Source organism: Adiantum capillus-veneris, chromosome 6 (assembly GCF_014529385.1).
Source record: "Adiantum capillus-veneris isolate H3 chromosome 6, ASM1452938v2, whole genome shotgun sequence".
NCBI classification, from domain to species: Eukaryota; Viridiplantae; Streptophyta; class Polypodiopsida; order Polypodiales; family Pteridaceae; genus Adiantum; species Adiantum capillus-veneris.
In genome coordinates, this window is record NC_140936.1 from 87404903 (window position 1) to 87414173 (window position 9271).

Below are 9271 nucleotides of genomic sequence, written 5' to 3' on the forward strand. Positions count from 1 at the left end.
TAGGAAAACTCAAAGGTTACTTTTTCGTAACCGAGTTCCAGAGCCGAGGTAGCCAGCATGATCATGGGCTACTATGGATAGAGAACGCTCCTATTTATGGGAAATATCCCAACGAAGATGTTGTGGATTTCATTGATAAGTACATAACAACTAATTCCATGCTTCTTCCTGTAGATTTACAAGAAATTCAAACACACAAGCATAAGAAGTTTTGCTTCAGATTACGCAAGGGATGTCGCTTTGACTTTCCTCGCTACCCGATGCCTTTCACTATGATTCTAGAACCTTGTCATTCTCAACATAACAATATTCAATACAAAAGAAAGAAACACAAACAAATCAAAGATAGCCTATTACTACTAGATTATAAAGCAAATATTACATTCAAACAGTGGCTCCTATCTATGGAACTTTGATTTGAGGATTACATCCAAGCTATTTCATCCAAAATCTCATGCCCAACACTTTTGTTGAAAAGAAATATCAAAGATATCTAACAAATAATTTCAATCCAACCAAGCCCTCCCCATGAGAGAACAATGCTTCTCAAGTGAAAACACCTCCTGCAAAACATAAACCCGTCTAATACAGAAATCTTTTACGAAACAAGCATAAACAAATACTGTACATGTCCTACCTAGCTCAATGCCATATCATTGGCAGAATTTGCTGCCACATACACTACAACAAGTAGCACATACAAAAAACGTACCAAACCAAAAATTATACGATATGTCAAATATAATGCCGCAAAGAACCTAGATAATTATTATAGAGAACAATGTCTTCTGTTTCTACCATGGATAAATAATGAAACTCAACATCTAACAAAAGGACTCACATGGAAAGATGTATACAATCAAAATAAACCTATCATTGATACAAATGAGTCTAAATACAACAAAACCACAACACCTTAACACCAACTCATTAGGCACTAGTTCACCTTCGACATCTACAACACTATCTAATATTTCCTCCCATATTCATGTTGACATCACACAAGACCTAAATATCCAACACTGCCAACTGCATACACACACTATACCAGCCATAAAAATACTGCTCCAACCAAATGATATGTATTACAAGAGCATTCTACTGCTTAACGCCCAACAAAGGCTAATATTCGATGATATTATGCTGAAAAAACGTATATTCCCCACAGAAACAATCCACATTTTTCCTGATTGGAGGCGTAGGCACAGGAAAATCTTTCACCCTCCTTTTGATTGTCCAAGGGCTTCTACGTTTATATAACCACAGATCACATTCTAGCCCAACAACTACAAAAGCTTTTCTAATGGCATACATGGGCAAGGCTGCTTTTAACATTGGTGGAACCACTATCCACTCGGCCCTCCACTTGCCACTACTCACATCATCTAACACTTCCCTATCGCATGAGAGGCTGAATGAACTGCGGTTGCTTTATCGAGACCTGGAGTTAGCCGTTTTCAATGAAGTCTCCTTGATTGGAGCCAACGTCTTTGCTATGGAAGACTCTCGCCTATGCACAATAAAAAACAACTACGACCTTCCATTCGATGGTCTTGATGTTGTCTTGTGCGGATATCTTTGCGAAGCTAGTCCAATACACGACTCCTGGATTTTCTCCAAGAAACCTCAATTGCTCAAAGCTATCTCGCCCTCTTTCTGGCATGACCACGTAAAATGCTATGAGTTAACAAGCACCATGAGACAAACTAATAAGACATTCATCGACATACTCAATAGGATACATGTTTCAAAACACACCAATGAAGACATTTTATTCCTTAACATGCATTACATGCGCATAGTACCTCATCCAGCCATGGTGTGCCACCTTTATTATGCGAACAAAGATAAAAACCTACACAACCAACATATTTTCAACACTACCATAGGGACACCACTATTTATTGAAGCACAAGACACAAGAGAAAAACTTGCAGCAAAACTAATCAAATACGAATAGATCCAAAATTGACAGCAGGTCTTCACAAAAAAACTTCACTTAAAACCAGGCCTAATTGTAGAACTTTGTGCTGGAAACATTAACATTCTAGATGGCCTCGTCAATGGAGCCGACGGTATATTCAAAGCAGTAACATAGAACTCCATGACACAAACCATCTAGATTCACTTTCAAACCACTAAAGCAGGCCAAAAAACTAGATATGAAAACCAACAAGTATACATTACATCAATACATAAACAATGGACACCAATCCAAAAAAATAACACGTGAGTTTCAAAAAGGAAAAAACTTCCTAAACACTATTACTAGAACACAATTCCCAATTCAACGTGCAGCTGCTAGGACCATACACCGTGCCCAAGGCTTGACACTAGACACCTTGGCTTTCGATCCAGCCAGCATTCGAAGTCACGGTCTTGTGTACACTGCCCTCTCCCGCATAAGAGATCCCAACAACCTTTACCTCCTGACAAAATTAACTTCCACCCATATTAAAATAGACCAAACGGTTCTAGATGAGCTACACCACCTCAAAAAACATGCTACTTGGCAACCTTCACAACTTGACCTCCACTCTTTGCCCGACAATCACTTGATAATACAATCTCTTAACATTGTATCCCTTAACAAACACTACAACAACCTTATTCATGATAATAACTTAATGGCTTCCAACATTATTTGTCTCCAAGAAACAAAGCTAGAACATGCTATCACAGTGGCCATATCCAATTACACACATACTCAAACAACTGACCCCATGAAAGTATCCCTCTTCACATCAAAGAAAAACATACATCTACAAAACCACAATATCATTTCCACAAATGAAATAGAATGCATTGCAGCACTCCTCAGTACACCACACAGTCCACCAATAACCCTAATAACATCATACCGCAGACCCTCAAGTCCACTTCCCTTTCTCCTGCAAACACTGACCACACTACTCACGCCTCACCTCCAACACACCCCTACCATTTTACTCAGTGACTTCAAAATCAATGCTAAATACCAAACCCCTTAATACCTTGCTATTTTTAACCTTCTCTCCACACACAACATGACACAACATATAACCCACAACAAAACAATCTACAATTCAACTTTAGACCACATTTGGACTACAGATTCCTTCACTGACATAAAAACAGGTACTAACTTCTCGTTTTGGTCAAACCACTCCATTATTTACTTACTGCTTCCACTAAACTCCAAAAACATATTCCAATGCCCTCCTCTTCCTACTTCCTGTAAGACCTAGAAGACTAAGACGTAGGATCCTCCTCCCTACCACCCTTTATATAGGCCTAGCTCCTAGCTCTTGCCCTAGGCGGATCCCCAGTCCACACTGGTCTAGTCCAGGCCCTTGGCCTAGGTCCCTGACCCCCTAGGTTGGGCCTTGCCCCGTAGGACCCTTGTCCTGACATTACTCCCCCCTTAAGGAAGAGTTTTCATCCTCGAAAACTAGAGTGAAAAGAATAAGTTTTCACAAAAGTTGTAAAGCAATAGACTTGACTGTAGACTAGTCAAATCATGTTAAAACCGTACCATAAGAATCATATCAAGAGTCGTAATGTGCATATGCTATTTAGCATATCCTAAATGTATGCTCTTAGCACCTCTGAATAGTGTAGCCACCTTTTTTTATGCTCGTAGAAAGTTTATGATCTTAGCATGTCTATTGTCCTTTCTTGAGTTGCAGAATATAAACCTTTGTTTATAACATGATCATAACTTAAGTTACAGGAATAATTGATGATTTACTCCTTCCATTCGAAAGAGAGGTTTCATCCTTGAAGCAACTGGAGATTCTCATGCCGCCTTAGACAAAAGAGTGTTAAACACTAGGGCCCATAACACCTAGTGTGCATGCCCTAACAAACCTTTATCCTAGCCTGTAGAACACAAGAATGCATGAATCATCATAGATGGATAGCATTCATTTACTTAGGGCCTTACTGATGTAACTCATTGGCCAAGTTTAAGTCCTTGACTTGTTCTTAAATTTCATCAATAAACAACCATAACTAATGTTCAAAGTTGAGAACCTGATTTATACATGAAGAGACTAAACCTAGTCGCAAACATGCTTTAATGGATAGTAAGTAAACTCCAAATAGAGCAATAAATTCTTATTAATTGGATATGCTTGGTGCTAATGTACGCACTTTGCATATCCTTTAGCCCAAGATTACACTTTGTAATCTGCCTATCCCCTTGGATAGCTAATAGTACTGAGGTGTGTTTCCTTACGGTTTACAGATAGTCATCCCACATGACTGGTAAATAAGAATCACAATGTCGTGTAACATTGTTGAGGAGTCAACAATGTCTGGAATAACCATCGTGGTTAACTTGAAAAATCCACAAACACTCAAACCGAGCCATGACCTCTATTGGTGATTAGTAGACCCAAAAGTAATCTCCTAGAGATACTGCACATAGAGTGCAAAATGCTTTATAAGCAACAACTTGAGGAATAGGCATGCCATTACAAATCAGCCTTTGCTAAACACTAGGGCCCATAACACCTAGTGTGCATGCATTTAGCAAAAAACAGATCCGAACCTGTATATCGTGGTAATTTTTGCCAATACTTATGGCAAATGTGATGTGCCTAGCACACATTAAGAGGAATGTAAATAGTTCTGAAAAGAAACTAAATACTTTCAGATGCAATCTTTTGCAAGCTTTGCTGAAACGTCTGAACCATAATAGGAGGTGAAACAAAAGTCGCTTTTAAGTGCAAACAATGAAAATTTTTCATTAACAACTCATAGCCTTTCTATATGCTAAAACAACCATCTGTAATGTTGTTTAGAAATACTTGTACCTTAACAAGTCATTTTCAGTATCCGACAATTGTTGGCCACGAAATTGCTCCTGATACGTCGTGCTAAAAAATGGTCGAGAAAACAGATGTGCCCAGCACCTAGGGGCTTTGTCGTGACACATAATTGAAATAATGGCGCCAGTGTCAGCCCAGAGACTCATATATTCTCCACATGTGGAATACGTCTCATGTAAGGATGTGTAAAAAGGAACATCCTTCAAGTACAAGATATACTTGTGTGTGGAGGTAACTCTAAATACTTGTGGACAAGAGTGAAAGGGACCCTCATTATTTGCTCCACACTGGCTAAACCGAACTCCTTGAGTCCCTAGACCATGTTGTATCCCATGTGAAAACATGTGCCAAAGAGAATCCTACAAGTGGATTCGTAACAACATCATTTACTTTGGACTCTATGGCCCAAAATATTTTTTTTGACCTGCCCTTGGCATGGCCTTGAAATATTCAAGCCTATTTAAACGACTTGAAAAAACCAAGCAATGCATACTAAAAACTGGAATAACACCAAATCAATAGATGCGTACCTGGAGATTGAACTGAATGTTCAGTTATCCGTATTCAAATACAGAGGAACACGTCGTCCACATGTGAAAAAACAAGCAACATTGCACTAGAAACCCTGGTTGTTGCCTTCGCCAGCCAAACCCATTGGGTAGAAGCTACGTAGTTAAACGCCTTGGTAAGACCCTTTGTAGAACTGCGCAACTAGTAGGTAACGGTAACCAACCTAGTTAACCGTGTACAGAATGATGAGAGTCAACTTGAAAAGTTGAATTTTCCCGCTACCGCGTGGTAGATTTCGGAATTCTTTCCTTGAAAGTATAAAAGATGAAATTGTGATCCTTAATGCTTATGGGGTGATTTAGTAAGCACCCGCTGGGTCATACCCCAAAACTGTGATGCCATAGACACTCGTAGTGCTATAGAGAGAGCAAGAAATCCTCCGAAATGACGAGACTCTTGCTCGTCCATTAACGTCAAGATGTTCAATGTGTACTCCACTGGGCAAATATGTTCGATCCTAAGAACAATAACCCAAGGAATGGCAATAGTGGGATCTTACCCAAGATCTGCTAATGGCTCTTAGCCATCCTGTGTGTGGCTCCTAGCTCTTACGAGAGTTAGTGTTCAATCGATAAACTGATGAAAACTAATGTGAATGGCATCTTGGCCCATTTCTAGCTGAGAGTTAGAGCACCTTGGCTCATGCTGACTTCCAAACAGAATATGTATGAAAAGCTTCCTAGGAAGTTTTCATTATTCTTGAGAGAAATAAGAAAAAGAGAGAGAAGAATAGCATGCCGGACTGAGGAACTTTCTGTAAGTGACAAGCTTGTATATGTTATGCCCAATCTGTGTCCTCTGACGCATCTTATGCCGGACTTGCAGATTACCCTATAAGCATGCAACAATCAGCTTGTGAAATAAGTCGAAATATTATGTTCTTTGTAGTGTTGTTGTGTGTCGATAGCAACCAACAATCATAGGAATAATCCATCCGTAGTCTGTCCTTGATAGAGGTGCGAGTGTGATAGCGAAAGCGTAATACATGAAACGGTAGAATTAAATCCACCTCATTAGCATGCCTTGCATGCGGAATTGTAAGCCCTTGTGGAGAGTGATGGCCTCAAACATGAGAGCCATAACTATTTGTGCCTTGCACAATTGAAACTGGCAGGGATTCTATGAGGTGATATTCCCTATGTTGTCAGTTTTTTCAAACTTGTGTGCCACTGCTTGTGATTCCAAGTCATTGGGCAGTACCTTGGCACAAGGGAGAAGCCCTGCTTCATGAAAAATTGTCAAAGGACTTTGCTTTGGACAAAAGCATTAGTTTCCAATGTAAATGTATAAACATGGAAAAAATAAACAATACTGAACATGGTCTAACCTGGTCATCCAGCTGTAACCAGGTGCTTGGAGATGTCCGAAGAAAAGCCCGCTCCAATGTACATCATCCAGCTGTAACCAGGTGCATGGAGATGTCGGAAGAAAAGCCCGCTCCAATGTAGATCATAACCCTCGTTGGTCCGTGGGAGAAACTTGGCCGAAAATATACTGTCGGCATAGGGAGAACTTCCCCAAGGGCGTGTGCTCATAGCATACCCCAAACGGGAAACAGCTTAATGTAAGAGTCGTAAATTTAAGCCTTGCTTCCTTCAAAAACAGGTGCAGTAAAACGCCATGCATGTCTCCTTGAGATTGCAATTTTGCCATGCTTCATTCCAATCTTTAAACAAATCCATGTTTTGGTACTTACAGTAATTTTCACAGGCCATGCTTGTGATGTGCATGCCTAAAGGGTATGCATGTTATATGCACGTTGTGAGCGGGATGGAAAAACACAGAACGCCTCTATAATGACTCGACACACACTCTTGGGATGATACACACACAAACTATGGGGCACCACTCGGCTTACACAACCCACCTGGCCGAGACAGGGAACACACCGATGGAGTGACAGGAGAGAGACTACCCTTTTATGCACTCCACACAGAGAGACACACACACACACACACACACACCCAAAAAAACTCATCTCAAAAGAGGAGAATTTATGATGGTTAGATACAATTGATCTTGGGCCAACACCAATGGGGAAAATAGCTCACACAATATGGGTAAAATATGCCAGATACAATCACAAATTGAAGGAGAGGCTTCGCTCATAGGAAAAACTTACACAACCAAAACAACAGAAAAATAGTGAGGAGTTTGGCAAACTGGACAGTGCCATCGCGTCCGGAACGCCCAAAACCCTAGTCTACAATGTCAAAGTGCTCAAATCCGATCTCGGATGAGCAGTTTACGGCCAAAACAGGCTCCAAAAACAGCAAAAACACAGTTGCGGCTGTTCCTCCTCTTCTCTCCATGTTTTTTTTGTTCTTCTCTCTGGTTTTTCAGTTCCCACACTTAGCTTTATTACTTGGGCACCCTTGGCCTTTTAGTTGATCTCAAACGAACCCCGAACAGGCCAAAAACTGACCTCGCAGTGTATAGTTGTCACCCTGTTGCATTCATCCGCACACCTGGCACTCAACTTTTTTCAATAATACAGTGGCCCCAAAAGATGGTCCTCATGATGAAATTTCTGCATAATTATCACAAGAAAACACCCACGTTATGTCCGTACTTCTCCACGTGCAAGTATTGACCACATTCGACGTTCTGACGCCGCTAGATGCCATCTGACGCACCTGCTTATCTCATGCCGTTGGCCCGCGGAGAGCTTCCTCGAGAATTTTTACGCGTTACCAACTCCTCATTATTATAGAAAAAACACACTCTTGAAACACTTCTTCACACTTGTCATCCCACTGCAATGGATCATGCTTTGCCACTTGTTGTAATGGATAAAGGAGCTGTGAAGACAATGGAATAAACCGCGCCATGTACTTCACTTTGTGTATAAAGGTTGCCAATTGCTTTGTACTCGTAGGTGATGGAAGAAGAATAATAGACTTAATCTTGTCTGGATCAGCCTCAATGCCATTTTCCGACACCATGTGGCCCAATAACTTCACCCTTGGTTGTGCTGTATGGCATTTCTTTGGATTTAGTTGTCCTCCACATTCATCATATCGAGCCAATACCATCTGCAACTTCTCATGGTGTTCATCCCTACTGCTATAGACACCGAAGTCATCCATAAAAGCTTTAACACAACTGCCAATGAATGGTTTCAGTACCCAATTTGCTCTCTCTTGATAGAAAGATGGTCCATTTGACAACCAAAATGGCAATACCATGTAGCAATAGCAGCCCCATGACGTAATAAAAGTTGTCTTTGTTCAGTCTTTAAGAGCAATCTTCAATTGAAAATAGCCTAAAAAACCATCACCACACTATACCTCTCATAACCTGCCCCACTGAATCCAAAATATGATCGATGAATGGAAGAGGATATGGGTTCTTCTTAGTGGCTGCATTTAAGGGTTTAAAATCTACACAAATCTTCCACTTCCCATCCTTCTTTGGACTGCCTACTACTGGACTCACCCATTCTGTGGTTTCCACAGGGACTATGAACCTTGCCTTCAATAACTTGTCCACCTCTTCCCGCAAGGCTTCCATCTGCTCTTGACCCATCCTTCTTAACCTTTGTGGCACTGGCTTAGCACCTTCCTTCAGTTCTATATGCATCTCTTCGCCCTTGAACCCTCTAATCTCTTCATATGAAGTAATGAACAAATCAGGAAAACTAGCCAGCATGTGCAAATATATCTCCTTCTCCTTAGCTCAGAGGTCTCCACCACTGATCATTTGTGTCATCAATTCCTGCTTCTTTGACAGTTCAACCTTGGTTTGCATAGAGCCCTTCAATCACTTCATAAGGCCCTTCACTTTCATCTTCAACTTCATTCGCAAATGCAACTAAACCAGACTCCTGGATTTCTTTGTCCACCAGCAACATCAGCATCCTCATCACTACTGGTAGTTCTATCACT